Consider the following 17,015-nt stretch of genomic DNA (forward strand, 5'->3'; position numbering starts at 1 on the left):
TGACAAAGTTGGAAATGAAGAAAAACGATTAGTGGTTGAAAAGTATGGCCTTGGTGATAGAAATGACACTAGAGATGGTATGATAGAATTTTGTGAGACCAATGACTTCTTCATTGCAAATATCTTTTTTCAACAACGTAAATGGAGACAATAACATGGACATTGCCAGATGGAATATGCAGGAATCAAATTGACTCACCTGTGGAAAGAGATAATAGAGAAGCTCAGGAATCAAATTGACTCATCTGTGGAAAGAGACAATGGAGAAGCTCAATATTATCAGTCAGAACAAGGCTAGGGGGTCAAATGCAGAACAGACCATCAATTGCTCATATTCTAGTTCAAGCTGAAGTTGAAGGAAATTAGAGCAAGTCCACGAAAGCCAAAGTCTGATCCTGAGTATATCCCACCTGAATTTAGAGGCTGTCTCAAGAATAGATTTGATGCATTGAACATTAATGATGGAAGACCAGAAGAGCTGTGGGATGACATCAAGAACATCATACATGAAGAAAGCAAAAGGTCATTAAAAAGACAGGAAAGAGAGAAAAGACCAAAACGGATAGCAGAAGAAACTCTGAAATTTGCTCTTGAACATAGACTAGCTAAAGCAAATGAAATAAATGATGATGCAATGATACCAAACCCAAGCCCACTGCCATCTATTTGATTTTAACTCATAGTGATCCCATAGGGTTTCCAAGGCTGTAAATTTGTAGGGAAGCAGACTGCCACATCTTTCTCAAATGTAAGCTGCTGGTGGTTTTGAACTGCTGACTTTTTGGTTAACAGTTGAGTGCTTTGATCACTGTACCACCAAGACTCCTTTATGAAATGCTATTTGGCTTAATATCTGGCATATGGGTTGTTTTTATTCTTTTGGCAAAATCTGTTTCATAGTTATTTTTTCTCTGTTTTTGCCTACTTTGAGATTAAGTATAGGTCTTCTTATTCCACTTTGACATAGAATTCTTCTTGTGATTAGGTAATGTACAGTTTTTTAGCCTCATTGATGCTGATATTTTGGACCTGATAATTCTTTGTTGTGCAGGCCTATTCTGTTTACTGTAGGATGTTTGGCATCTGTCATCTCTATCTACCAGATGTGACCTCTTTGCAGTTTTGCTCCTGCTTTTCATTGTTTGATCATCATAGATTCTTTAAGCATAGCATTATAATTGACAGTGTTACCGGGGAGACAAGGACTGACAATCTACTTTTTTTTGAGATTACAGACAAGAAAATCCTATGGAACAGTTCTACTCTGTACCACATGGGTCCCAATGAGTCAGAACTGACTTGACAGCAACTAACAACTAATAAGAACAACACAGAGAAAGTTAGCTTGAGAATTGACTGATTTTTATGATTATTATTCTTTAGTTGAGTGTGTTATACATCTACACTATAATCTTATTTGTACACATGACTTCTATTGGTATTTTCATATTAATGATGTGTGCTTAAATGAACTTCTAAAAAGCCTTGAGAAAAAAAGAGAAAAGAATGGAACATTGTTTAATGACAAGGTAGGGAAAAGGTAGAGTTAGAAAATGAGATGATTAGGCAACGAGCTTTGTTATTTATGAATTTTAAGTGTAAAATCCATTAAAATCTTGATTTGAATCTAAACAGTTAAATGTTCTTTCCATTTTTTTTTAACTTACTCTCATATTCAAAGAATGCTAACTACCCAAAATAACAATAAACATTCCCTTTAAAAAAAAAAAACAATCTTCTGCATCGGTACATGGACTCATTGTTTAAAATCAGCGAAGTTGTGCCTCAGGGTTCTATCCTTTCACCATATTTATTCAATATGTATGCTGAGCAAATAACCTGTGAAGCTAGACTATACGAAGAAGAACATGGTGTCAGGACTGGGAGAAGACTCATTGATGACCTTCGATATGCAGGTGACACTACCTTGTTTATCGAAAATGCAGAGGACTTAGAACACTTACTGATGAAGATGAAAGACTGCAGCCTTCAGTGTGGATTGCACCTCAACATAAAGAAAACAAAAATCCTCACAACTGAACCTATAAGCAACATTATGATAAATGGAGAAATATTGAAGTTGTCAAGGATTTCATTTTACTTTGATCCACAATCAATGCCCACAGAAGCAGCAGCCAGGCAAGCAAAGGATGCATTGCATTGGGCAAATATGCTCCAAAAGACCTCTTTAAAGTGTTAGAAAGCAAAGATGTCACTTTGAGGACTAAGGTGCCCCTGACCCAAACCATGGTATTTTCAATCACTTAATATGCATATGAAAGCTGGACCATGAACAAAGAAGACCAAAGAAGAATTGATGCTTTTGGATTACGGTGTTGGGAAAGAGTATTGAATATACCACAGACTGCCAGGAGAATGAACAAATCTGTCTTGGAAGAAGTACAGACAGAAAGCTTCTAAGAAGCAAGGATGGCGAGACTTTGTCTCATATACTTTGGACATGTTATTTATTAGGAGGGACCAGTCCCTGGACAAAGATATCATGCTTGGTAGAGTGCCAGATAAAAAGAAAAGACCCTCAGTGAGACAGATTGGCACAGTGGCTGCAACAATGGGCTTAAACATAGCAATAACTGTGAAGATGGCACAGGACTGGCCAGTGCTTCCTTCTGCTTTACACAGGGTCACTACGAGTCGGAACCAACTTGATGACATCTAACAACAAAATTAGAGTCGATGTGTATGATCGGTATGGGCAGTAATGTGATGAAATGGGACCCATTTATGAATGTGGTTAAAAATAAAAACAGTTCAAACATTGTCTTTGAGTTTTTATTTTTTAACTCATGACAACCTCATGTGCTACAGAGTAGCACTGCTCCATAGAGTTTTCTTTGCTAGAATCTGATAATCAGGCCCCTCTTCCAAGGTACAGCTGGGTGAGTTCAAAGTGCTGATCTTTCGATTAGCAGCTGAGTACAAACCATTTGTGCTCAGAGCTCCCACAGCTCTTCTGGTGACCTAGAGAACAATAAATAGGATTTGGAACAATTTGTTTGGTACAATATGCATATAAGTTAAAAATTTCATATGTTTAGTTCATGTATTTTAATATATATATATTCAAACCGGTTAAGGAGGATAAGTAAATTTAAATAAATAAATAATTTGCAAACCTGTTTTATCACCTCAGGGATTTAACTCTTCTACAAATCAATTTCTACTTCTTAATCTTTCAACTGCCTGAATTTCCTTTTTAATTTTTAATGTAAAGGTAACAATTCCTTAAAGGTTTACTTCAAAACCTAAAAGAGGCATTTTTTCCTGTCCAACTCAGCCCTCTGAAATGTCTGTTCTAGGAATATCTCTATCATTTGTTTCTAAAATTAGTTATCCAAAAATAGTCCCTTTGAACAGTTTTCTTTTTTTCTTAAATATGGTCAGTTTTTCAAATGATAAGCTTGTTCATAATTAATTCAGAACATTTATTTTGTCTTTGTATCCTTAGCCTACATAAAATGATCAAATATTTTAACTGGCAGGTATAATTTAATTTTAAAACAGGGTTTTGTAATATTGAGAATGATTTAAAGACCAAAAAATTAATATTCAATGAGTCAGAATCAACTAAAAGACAACTGTCTTATTTTTTAAGTCATAACATTATAATTATTTTTAATTATAATTATTTAGATAGAAAGCCTTTCCTGTGTGTGGACTAATTGTTTTGAATTTTTATCAAACAATTTTTTGTTGTTAATAATAGTTAACCATAGCAAATATGGGTTCATCACTTCCATCAACATTTTTAACGTCCACATTTATGCCAAAAAACATACACAGGATTAAAAATATAGACTTCATGAAAGGTTTAACTTGAATGAGAAAATTAACATGGACTTGAGGTTACATTTGGAATCACTTATACTTTTCTGATTATTGTAGAAATTATATCCAGTAAATGGAGGTCACAGTAAGTCCCTTCTAAAGGATAAAGTGAATAATTTTAGTATTTGCAGCTAATTTATGAATCCCTTACTCTCTTGGAAACTCAGGCTAGCCTGGGCAGGGTGCAGGTTATAACTGTGTTTAATTTACAGATCAGAGCTGGGGTTATTTTTAACAGAGTCTATGTGGGGTAACAAAGGTCAGAGAGAAGAAAACACAAATCTATTTGATAATTTAAATTTTAAAATTTCAAGTAAGTCCAAATTCAAATTAAGCGACCAGAGGAAAAGGTCTAGTTTTGGAGTTACGTAATCTGAAAAATATAACCAGAAGAACCTGAGCTCAAAAAGGAAAACTTTGAGTTTAAAAATGTGTGAGGATTCCACAAAGATCCATGAGTACTGTGAATCTTTGTTGTGGTTCTAAATTAGAGGAGACTGATAGGGAAGAAAATCTCTTAAATAAGTTAATTGAATACGAAAAAGAATATAGTTCTCCATAACGAACTCAGAAAGCAAAAGAAACTTAATATTGTCCTAGACCCAAATTCTGGTTTTCTGTGGCAATCTGGAGTGTGCATTTCAGCCTCTGACTTCATTTCCATTTTGGGTTGTATATTTCAGGGCATGTCAGTCATGACATATATTCAAAGTAATCCTTGAACAAGTTCCAGGGCAATTTCATAGAGACTGCTGAATAGGAATGAGAACAAAAAAAGTCACATATACTGGTGAGAAAATGCAAGTCTGAGGGCTTGTGTTTATACTTTTTATGAAGTAGAAATGACAGAAAAGTACTGCAGCCACTCCTGTAAAAAGATTTGATTTTGAATACTTATCTTGAAACCATCTAAAGGGAACAGCTGTAGTCCATTATTATCTATAGAGAAAGGTTTGGGGTTGCAGATGAAATTTAGCATAAAGAATTGTGGTAAAGTGACAGCTGAGGGTCTTAAAAAAATGAATATGGTGAATGAAGCCTGTATGGTGAAAAGGATGGGATGGGTTAGAACTGTCTTTTGCCAGGGCTTCTTTATACTATGGAATTAAAAAAAAGATACATATATACATATGAATATATATGTGTGTGTATACATATACACACACACATCTATACATATACATATATATGTGTGTATATATAGGTGGAGCTCTGGTGGCGTAGTGGTTAAGAACTTGGTTGCTAATCAAAAGGTCAACAGTTCAAATCCACTAGCCACTCTTTGGAAACCGTCTATGGCAATTCCACTCTGTCCTATAGAGTTGCTATGAGTTGGAATCAACTCGATGGCAACAGATTATAGAGTTGGGTTGATATGTGTATACGTGTGTGTGTGTGTGTTGTGTGTGTGTACATGTTTAAAATCTTAGAGAAAAGACCTGGTGAAAACCTTATGGAAAACAGTTCCACTCTGATACATATGGGGTTGCCATGAGTCAGAAAGTCAAAATTGACTTGACGGCTACTGGTTACAGGATATATATATATATATATACCTGTGTAAGATAGAAACCTCTCAGAGCAGGAAAACTTAAATATTTCCCACTAAAATGATATAAAATTTGTAAGACTGCACCCTGTCAAAGGCTGAAAACTTTCAAGACCTGGGAAACATGGCAGTCCCATCGGAGTTCTGGTTCTCACAAGTCATAGGTGTCTCTGTGTGTGTGTGTGTATCTGTACAATGAACTTAGCCTATTTCAAGGCATAACCTACGACATGAGGTAAAGACAAGGGCTTGGAGTAGATAGCAATAGGAAGCTGCACCAATGTGGCTTGTATACCTCCCATTTATATTTCTAGGGACTAAAATACTGACACATAATAAGAATTAAAAAATACTTCCATATATGTGTATACAGAATGCATAGCACCAGTTGAACCATGAATAAAGTTACTCCATGTTTTTGACTCAATATATTTACTACCACAGTTAATATTTGATAAACAAATAAATGCCTAAAGAAAGGATTGCAATTTATTTAAATTATTCACATTTTTTGAATGTTTAGGTACTGTGGAGGATACTAAGAATTTATTTCCTGATCTTTAACAGTTTAAATGGTTAAGCACTTAATGACTAACTGGAAGACTGGCAGTTTGAACCTACCCGGAGGCACCTCAAAAGACAGACATGGTGATCTTCCTAAATGTCATAGTCTTGAAGACCTTATGGAGCAGTTCTACTCTGCACACACACGGTCATTGTGAGTTGGAACTGACTCAATTGCAACTCACAACGACCGAAGTTTAAAAAAGAGTAGAATGAATAAAGACGTGAGGTCTTCTGGTTGAATATTAGTCCACATTAAAGAGTTTCGGGAAATAAGATTGAATGAGTGGAACTAAATTGTAATGGATCTTGAGTGCCACAATGACTTTTAATTCAATCCAGAAGGAAGAACAGGAGACATTATTGTTCTTGAATAATGCTATGATGATAATGTGATGACTTTCAGATTTAGGTTGAGCTAGTTAAAAAGTCTGAAGCTCATTTTTGTAGTTCAGAGATCCATTTATGAGGTACTACCTGGTGAGTAGGTGTGGAAAAAAAGAAAAATACATGAGACAGTGAGGGAAGAAAGGAAAAGAATAATGGATTCACCGACGGCAAATAAGACATAGCAGGGAGAGCATACCAAAAAAACCAAACCCGTTGCAAGTCTGAAGCTCATTTTTGTAGTTCAGAGATCCATTTATGAGGTACTACCTGGTGAGTAGGTGTGGAAAAAAAGAAAAATACATGAGACAATGAGGGAAGAAAGGCAAAGAATAATGGATTCACCAACGGCAAATAAGACATAGCAGGGAGAGCATACTAAAAAAACCAAACCCGTTGCCACAGAGTCGATTCTGACTCACAGCGACCCTATAGGACAGAGTAGAACTGCCGTATAGAGTTTCCAAGGAGCACCTGGTGGATTTGAACTGCTGACCTTTTGGTTAGCAGCCGTAGCTCTTAACCACTACACAACCAGGGTTTCCAGGAAGCACATAGGAGTGATTTTATTTTGTGAATTTTTTCTGTGAAAATTATAGAGTGAACAGAGGAATCAGGAATGGAATCTAGCTTAGAGAGAAAGATGAGGTTGAATTTAGTTGTACAGCGTCAAAGTTGGTGTTAGTTGAATATTCAAGGATAAATATCTCAAATCAGCAGAGAGTAAATATTTGAGAGTCATCAACTTGATGCATACTTCTGCAGTAATTGCCTTTTCTACAGCCACCGTTAGAAACACTTCAATTAAACTTGCTTTTAGAATTAGATTCAGAGTGATACTAAACTATAATCAGCACTTATTTTAGCATTCACCTTCATCTTCATGTAATTCTTCTGTATCTTACATTGTAAGTTGTGGAAATCTAAAAGAATCTAAATGAAGAGTGAGCCTTGTAAATATTTGGTTTGTAAAAGAATGTGCAAGTTTTCTTTTTTTAAATCTCTCATCTGTTTCAGTTGTACTTTCTAGGCAAAGAATGTGAACATTATAATCACCACTTGAAGCTTTAATTTGAAAACATTTTATTGGTTAACTGAACTTATTATCCATTAGGAATGGCCACATCTGGTCAGTTGGGGAGTTCAGTGTTTGCATTCCCCAATCCACACTGCCGAGTTAAGATACTTTAATGGCTAGTTTACAAAGCTTTGCTCTTTTATAGCCACTCAATGTACAGGCTTATATAGCATATACCTCCCTGGAGCAGTTTCTTTCTCATACCATGTGGTAATGAGAGGATCATTTACACTACATAAAACCCATGGCATTGGAAAGGAAAATAAATTTGATAAAATCAGTCGACTAGTAGGAATGACTGCATTTCTATTTTCTTTTGGGGATAGGATTATTTAGTACCAAAATAGATTAAAAAAACAAAACAAAAAACTAAGTAAAAAAAAAAATAAAAAACCAAAAAACCAAACCCAATGCCGTCGAGTTGATTCCGACTCATAGCGACCCTAGAGGACAGAGTAGAACTGCCCCATAGAGTTTCCAAGGAGCACCTGGTGGATTCGAACTGCCGACCGTTTGGTTAGCAGTCATAGCACTTAACCGCTATGCCACCAGGGTTTCCAAAAAAAAAAAAAAAATCATATATATATATATATATATGATTAAATAACACCAGTATATTTTTCACCCATGTGCCACATATTCAGGGAAAAAAGAAAAGTTCAAATAATTATAATTTTAGCAAGACAGAAGGCAAAAGTTTGGAAGATGAACAAAGTGAGTTTGGAACGAATATCGACATTACTGTTTAACACAAATTTGGAGTTGTAACAAGGCTTCCACCCTCACATGTCTTTTCAAGGTCTGTGTGAAAGCCAAGCAGCAGTTCTACACATCCAAGCCCCTTCATATGAAGATCACTTGTGAAGATACTTGATTATTACCTCAGGGAGAAATGAGAGATTCACTCATTTGCTCAGGCCCCATTTGTGCTTGTTTTGTACAACACATTATTCTAGGCACTGAGGACACAGTTTCAAACAACATAGTAAGAGTCCATTCCCTCACATGGTTTGCATCCCAATGGGGGAGAACAAATTAACAAAAAAAAATACTGTAAATAATGTAGATACTGTGACAGAAATAAAATAGAATGGTGAGGTCAAGAATGACTATTTGATGGTGGGGCAGCGACATGAAATGAGGTAGCTACTGACCACAGGTTGGCTCAGGAAAGCCCTCTATACAGACTCTTCATTGAGTAATAAGAGACAATTATGCGAATAGCCTGACAATCAAAGGTACTTGTAGAGAAGGCACTGAGGCTTGGTTAAGGAAAAGTAGAATGTCCTAAGGGAGGAAGGGGCTGGGAAATGAGTAAGGGGAGGTCGATACGCAATTAAGACTTTTGGGCAAATAGAGAGAAGGTTTAGTACTAGAAGAGAGTGGCAATGATTGGGGCAAATTTTTCTGTCACTCCTAACTGCCAACAAACCCTAGAATTCTGTGACACATTACTTTTGAAACTTTTTTTTGTTTATATGTGTGTATTTAGCATAAGCATTTTATGTTTCAGGGCAAGTCTTCTGTTACTCCAAGTCATTTCAAGTTATGAGTTACCCTATATTTAACAGCCCTTTAGATTCCCCAAAGGTCCCTGAGTGGAGCAAATGGTTTGTTCTTGATTGCTAACTACAGTTTGGCGGTTTGGACCCACCCAGAGGTTCCAGTGAAGAAAAGCTTGGCAATTTGCCATGAGTTGGAATCAACTTGATGGCATTGGGTTTGGTCAGTTCTTGGTGGAACAGTAATTCTCCATGGGCAGTACACCCATAGAGTGGGGGGAGAAAATGTTGTCATTGTTAGTGCCATAGAGTTGGTTCCAACTCACAGCAACCTTATGTACAACAGAATGAAACACTGTCAGGTCTTGCACCATTCTCACAATTGTTGCTATATTTGAGCCCACTGTTTACTACCACTGGTTTCTCAACACTGCCTCTGCTGAGCTTTCAAAATCTTTAATGGATTCTAGATGCTTACATGTCACCATAAACATTTTTCTAATTCTTTCTACCTCTGTGTCACTCGGTTCAGATTCAAATTCCTGAATGGGGTCAACTAAATACTTGAACTTTTTTTCACGTACACACCCTCAAGCTTCCAAAGGATGTGAACAGACAGAACCTGTTCCACTGGTTTTTGTAGTGCTGTTGTTGTGGTTGGGTGCAGCCAAGTCAGTTCCAACTCAGTAACCCTATGTACAACAGAATGAAACATTGTCTGGTCCTGAGCCACTCTCACAAGCCTTGCTATGTTTGAGCCCATTGTTGTAGCCACTGTGTCAGTCATCTCCTTGAGGGTCTTCCTCTTTTTTCCTCACCCTCTGTTTTACCAAACATAATGTCATTCTCCAGGGACTGGTCCCTCCTGATAACATGTCCAAAATAAGTGAGATGAAGTCTATCCATCCTTGCTTCTAAGGGCATTCTCGCTAAACTTCTTCCTAGACAGATATGTTCATTCTTCTGGCAGTCCATGGTATATTCAATACTATTTGCTTACACCAAATTCAAATATATCAATTCTTTTTCAGACTTCCTTGTTCATTGTCCATCTTTCGCATGCATATGAGGTAACTGAAAATACCATGACTTAGGTCAAGCACACCATAGTGCTCAAAGTGACATATTTGCTTTTGAGAACTTTAAAGAGGTCTTTTGCAGCAGATTTACCCAATGCATCACGTGGTTTGATTTCTCATTGGCTGGTTCCATGGGCATTGATTGCAGATCCAAGTAAAATGAAAACCATGACAGAATCAAGTAAAATGAAATCCTTAACAACTTTAACCTTTACTCTGTTTATCATATTGCTTACTGGTCCAGTCGTGAGCATTTTTGTTTTCTTTATGTTGAGGTGTAATCCATTCTGAAAGTCACAGCCTTTCATCTTCATTGGTAAGTGCTTCAAGTCCTCTTCACTTTCAGTAAGCAAGGTTGTGTCATCTGCATATCTCAGGTTGTTAATGAGTCTTCCTCCAATTCTGATGCCACATTCTTCATATAGTCTAGATTCTCAAATTATTTGCTCAGGATACATATTGAATATGGTGAAAGAACACAACCCTGATTCACACCTTTTATGATTTTAGAATACACAGCATACCATTGTTCTATTCAAATGACTGCCTCTAGGTCTACGTATAGTCTCTGAATGAGCACATTAGTGTTTTGGAATTCCCATTCTTTGCAATGTTATTCATAATTTGTTATGGTTCACACAGTCAAATGCCTTTGCATAGTCAATAAAACACAGGTAAACACCTTTCTGGTATTCTTTGCTTGTAGCCAAGGTACATCTGACATCAGCAATGATATCCTCCATTCCATGTCTTCTTCTGAATCTGTTGTGAATTTCTGTCAATTCCCTGTCAATGTACGGCTGCAGCTGTTTTTGAATTATCTTCAGCAAGGTTTTGCTTGCATGTGATGTTAATGATATTGTTCGATAATTTCCTCATTCTGTTGAACCACTTTTCTTTGGAATGTGTACAAATATGAATCTCTTTCAGAAGATTAACCAGGTAACTGTCTTTCAAATATATCACCATAGATGAGTGAGTACATCCAACAACGCATCCTTTTGTTGAAGCATCTCAAGTGGAATTACATCAATTCCTTGAGTATTGTTTTTTGCCATTGTTTTCTGTGCTGCTCGTGCTTCTTTCTTCAGTACCATAAGTTCTTGACCATATGCTACCTCCTGAAATGGTTGAATATCAGCCAAGTCTTTTTGGTACAGTAACTCTGTGTATTCCTTACATGTTCCTTTGACACTTCCTGTATTGTTCCACTTTTTTCCCATACAACCCTTCAATATGGCGACTTGAGGCTTGAGTTTTTTACTCAGTTCTTTCAACTTGAAAAATGCTAAGTGTGTTATTCCCATTTGTTTTTTTAACTCCAGGTCTTTAGACATTTCATTATAAAACTTTACCTTGTCTTCTCAAGTCACCCTTTGAAATCTTCTGTTCAACTCTTCTACTTCATCATTTCCTCAGTTTGCATTAGCCACTCTGTGCCCAAGAGAAAGTTTCAAAATCTCTTCTAACATACATTTCGTTTTTTTCTGTCCTCCCTTTTTTTAATGAACTTTTGCTTTCTTCATGTATGATGTCATCCTTCAATTGTTCGGGTCTGCAGTCATTTGTGTTCAAGGCATCAAATGTATTCTTGAGATGGGCTTTTTAAAATTTTCTTCAGTTTCAACCTGAACTTGCTTAAGAACATTTGATGGCCTGTTCTACAGTCAGCCCGTGACCTTGTTCTGACTGATGGAAGATTCTTCATCATCCCCACAGACATATTTGATCTAATTCCTGTGTGCATTCCATCTGGCCAGATCCACTCATATGGTCATCGTTTACGAGAAACCCGTGGTGGAATTTTTGGTAATAATAATAATGACCGGGGAGAAACTTCTATTTAGTGGGGAGAGGCCAGGGATGCGATGTATGGAACAATCCTTCATAACAAAGACACAATTTATAAATATTCAGTGGCTAAAACTTATCTCAAGTGTAAATATGTGCATATCTTGACACGATAATACTGAAAAAAAATATAGGAAATGACACAGTGTCTAACGATTTAGGAGAAGGAAAGTTAACTAGAAGAATTATAATAACGCTAATATACTTTTATTAGCTTTGATTAGCATGTTAATCCTTTTATTGACAACATGAGATAGGTATCTCACATACTTTATTTTTTACTTTGACGGTCAATATTTTTTCCTGTGATGTTATTTATTTTCTGTTCCTACTGTCAAATACAATAAGGCTACTCTTTTATTACTTATCTTAATAAAATTTTATATGGTAGTGCTCACCTACTTTTTGCCTTTCATTTTTCTTTATTTCATATGCAGAATAACTTCTGGGTTGATTCACTTAAATAAAAAAGGAAATTGATGAAATCATATGACTTTTATTATATAATCTAGAATAGTAATACCACAGAACTCGTGTTTTGAAATACATATTGTTTTATTATAAATTACCTTCTTTTTTTTAATTAACTTTTATTGAGCTTCAAGTGAACGTTTACAAATCGAATCAGTCGGTCACATATAAGTTTACATACATCTTACTCCGTACTCCCACTTGCTCTCCCCCTAATGATAAATTACCTTCTTATTGGAGTCCCTTGGTAGCACAAATGGTTAAGTGCTCAAGTACTAGTCAAAATGTTGTCTGCTGGAACCCACCCAGTGGCACTTCTGAAGACCCGCCTCATGATCTGCTTCTAGAAGGTCACAGCCTTAAAAACTCTATGGAGCAGTTCTTCTCTGTACCTGTGCGGTTCCCAGGAGTCAAACCAATTCAATGGCAACTAACAACAACAACAGCCTTCTTTTAATTTCTTCCAACTCATAGCTATCTTATAGGACAGAATGGAACTGCCCCGTAAGGTTTCCAAGGAGCACCTGGTGGATTTGAACTACTGACCCTTTTTTTAGCGGCAAGCTCTTAAACGTTGCACCACAAGGACTCCTTTTAGAGTTAGCACATTATATTTTTTTTTTGAAATCTCTGTATCAAAGGCCTAAATTATCTCTGGATTTCATTTCAGGGTAACAAAGAGAAACATGGAAAAACATATATTATTCAAACAAGATTTGCGTCTGATTTTCAGATAGTGATGAAAAATTGTGTGGAGAACAGAAATATGCATTTTAGAACAAAAGCATTGGAAACACGCATTTTAGACAATGCATTTTTGGCTTCTCTTTATGCAGCTTCATTCAAACTCCAAATTTTGGGATTTTAACCTACACTAATAAATCTTTTTCAAAAGATGACTGATTCAGGGTGGAATAATATTAGGAGTAGATCAAAGAATTGCCTCAATTTTTCAAAAAAACTCTAATGGGATCTTTAATACCCATATGATTAATTTTGTTTTGCTTACGTAAATTCCGGCAGCAGAAGATAAAGAAGTGTTGCTTTTCTTTTTTATACCCTTGTACATTTTAATTGTACATAGAGTTATGTATTTCCTTTAAATATTCAGATATACTTTTAGATGCAGGCTAGAGATATAATATTCTGATTTATTTGTGCATACTTCTAAGTAACAGTTTGTAAAATAAGCAATTTACTTGTGTTCTCTGATGCTTATGTATCAAGTAATTTTCTGGCAAAGGGAAAACTCTGCCTTATTTAGGCAGGTATAAGTGTAGCCAATACAAAAGAATGAAAATCCAGTATACTACAGGTCATTCAATATTATAGATTCAGTTATATCTCAACAGTGGGGAGAAATTTGCCAGCTAATATACAGTCTAGGGGTTACATTTTCCTCCTCCTAAAAGCGTAATGAATGTGTAAAACTACTTTTACTGTGGAACATAACACAGAAGGAACAGCTTGTAGAGATAAAATTTTCACAGGCAATGAATATTTTGGAGAACGCACAGTTTTCTTTCTCATTGCATAAATCTGCAGAGTTGCTATTAAGAATAGCAGCAGCTAAAAGTACATACATAAATTTGATGAGCACTCTATTTAACATATCTTCTTCTGTGCAAAATAAATGTGATATGGTACAGCATGGTTGTAAGGGAGATAAAGAAAGAATGCACAATTGGAAAACAAACAATGAGAAACTGACTAGCACCAGAATACAGGACAAGTATAAATAAATATGCTGATAATTACACACCTAGTTTGGATTGGTATGATTAGAGGTACCATTACTGTATGTGATATGTAATACACACCTACCCCTTCATATACACTATTCACTAATATTTACCTATTTTCATTGACAATTACGACTATAAAAAGGGTCTGCACATAGCTATTTTATTCCAGGATCACAGGGTAAGTGTAATAGTTGAGAGCAAAGATCCAGTGGCAAAATTAATAAAATGTCTTATAATCATTTATTGCATGTCTACTGTATACATTTTCTTTTCTAATAACACTGTGCTGAAGACCCTAAGTTACATTCGATGAACTTGGTAACTTGAGATCACATTTCTGAAATACTAGTGGTAGGATTTGAACTATTGGAGCAAGACTCATTTACAATTTACAATATGCAGATTACACAACCTGCTCATTGAAAACGAAGACTTGAAGATTTACTGATGAAGGTCAAAGACTGTGGTCTTCCAGTACGGATTACACCTGAATGTGAAAAAACCCTCACAATTGAATCAATAAACAACATAGGAATAAAATGAAGATGAAATTGAATTTATCAATGATTCAACAATCAGCTTCCACGGAAGCAACAGTCAAGAAATCAAAGGAGTTATTTAGGCATATACAAAAGAGAATTCAAGAACTAGAATAATCAATTATATAACTTACTGAGAAGGCAGCACAGAGAAAGAGGAATACAAAAATAGAAAAGAGTTTAAGGAACATCAGGTGGAAAGTTTCAAAGTGTCTTAATCTACATTTCAGAGGGGAATAAAGAAAACAGGGAGGAGGCACTTCCTGGAAGAAATAAAAGCTTAGTGATTTCTAGAATTGTTGAATGATTATAATCATTACATTCAAGAAGTACAACAGAGCTCAAACCGGATGCATAAGAGATAAACCACCAAAAAGAAAAATAATATTAAAATTATGCTACATAAGTCAAAAGAGGGAAAAAAATGTTAAAGCTTCCAGAGAGACTAGACAGATTACCTATGCATTGTAAACTTCTCAACAGCAAGAAAAGAGCCAGAGGGTAATAAATATCTTCAAAGAGTGCCAACTTGGAATTATAAGAAGTTGAAACAAATATATTTTTTAGACAAAAAAGGTGGCAGTTTATTACCAACAAACTCTCACTAAAGGAATTTCAAAATGATATCTTACAGAAAGAAGGAAGGTAATTACAATGGAAGAGCTGAAAGCCAAGAAGGATTGCCGAACCAAGAAAATAACAAGGTTGTAGGTAAATTTGCGAATATTAAATGTATATAAAAATAAAGTTATGTCTATTTTTTTATTTTAAGTAGGTAAAAATCAACATAAATGAAAAGGTTTGTAAAGCAATTACTTCCTTGGCTGTACAAGATGGTAATCAAGTTAAAACATTTGAAGGCCCTTCATTGTTTATGATTGTGGAAATATATAAATTGACTTTAATCTTTGTTCAGTAATATTTGCATGTAAATTTGAATGTGACAACTGTTAAATAATATACAGTTGTGTCGCATAATGTCCGTTTGGGTGATGTCCAACCACGTATATGTCCATGGTCCCATAAGGTTATGATAAAACAAACCAAAAAACCCAAACCCGTTGCTCTCAAATCGATTCTGACTCATAGCAGCCCTATAGAAGAACAGAGTAGAACTGCCCCATAAGGTTTCCAAGGAGCATCCGGTGGAATCCAACTGCTGACCTTTTTTCTGAGCTCTTAGCCACTGTACCACCAGGGCTCCAAGGTTATAATAGGAAACTTTCCTGGTTCTTTTGGAAAGCCACAGGGTTTTGTTGTGGACAACTTATGCTGACCACATCAGGCTCCCCTGGGCCCAGGGGGTCTCCATGTCCTGATGTTTCATGGGCCCTGCCCTTCAGGCCACCCTGGGCAGAAAGATAGCGGCCTCCAGGGACCTAATTTGGCAGGGTGTTCGCACAACATTCAAATCATGTACCATCTTATTTCACAGAACATATTGTAGATGTTAAGTCATGTGTGACTGCACTAATGCTAAAATTATGTTCACATAACATATAGTCAACATATATAATGAAAGTCTCCTAAGAAAAAGAATGATAAATTCTATAAAAGTCTTCTAACACAACATTTGCAGTAATATAGAGATTGAAGATGATAAAAATTAATAAGACTAAAATAAGATTTGAGCTACATAATTAACAAGTTTGATATAATGGTCATTTATAGAATTCCATACTTAAAAACTGGAAGAAAAGGCTTGCCAATCTACTTCCTAAAATCAGCTAATGAAAACCCTATGCATTACAAAGGTCTGATCTGCAGCTAAACATAGGCAGCAGGACCTGGAAACATTGTGTTCCCTTGTGTGTGGTTTTGCCATGAGTCAGGAGTCTGATTTGATGGCAACTAACAAAAACAGCATACCTAATAACTAGAGAGTAAACTCTCTTTTCAAGTGCAGCCATATTTCTAAATTTTTTCCAAGTTTTAGGCTATGGAGAACCACAAGAAATATCAAAGAATTATCATGAATAGTTACTCAATAACAGATAGTGCGTAATTTAGAAATCAATAGCAAAGGTATTTAAAAATACCTAAATTAAGCAACCCAGTACTGAAAACAAACAAAAGAGAGAGAGAGAGGAAATACACTCCTAAATAACCTTGATTTCTTTTTACCAAAAAATAGAAAGAAATTAAATCTGTGTATTATGCCAATCTACCAAAGCTTATGTGGCACTTAACAAAACTAATTCTTAGAGGCAATTTATTCCTGGAATATTTATAATAGAAAAGATGATTGATTGATTTATTATGCTAAGAATCTAAGATAGATACAAGAAAATAGAAGTGCAGAATGAATACAAAAGAATAAATGGAAGGAAATAAAAATTAAAACAGAAATTAGAAAACAGACAAAAAATATATTAGAAAAAGTCAGACAAAAAGACAAAAT

Source organism: Elephas maximus, chromosome 5 (assembly GCF_024166365.1).
Source record: "Elephas maximus indicus isolate mEleMax1 chromosome 5, mEleMax1 primary haplotype, whole genome shotgun sequence".
Classification (NCBI taxonomy): Eukaryota; Metazoa; Chordata; class Mammalia; order Proboscidea; family Elephantidae; genus Elephas; species Elephas maximus.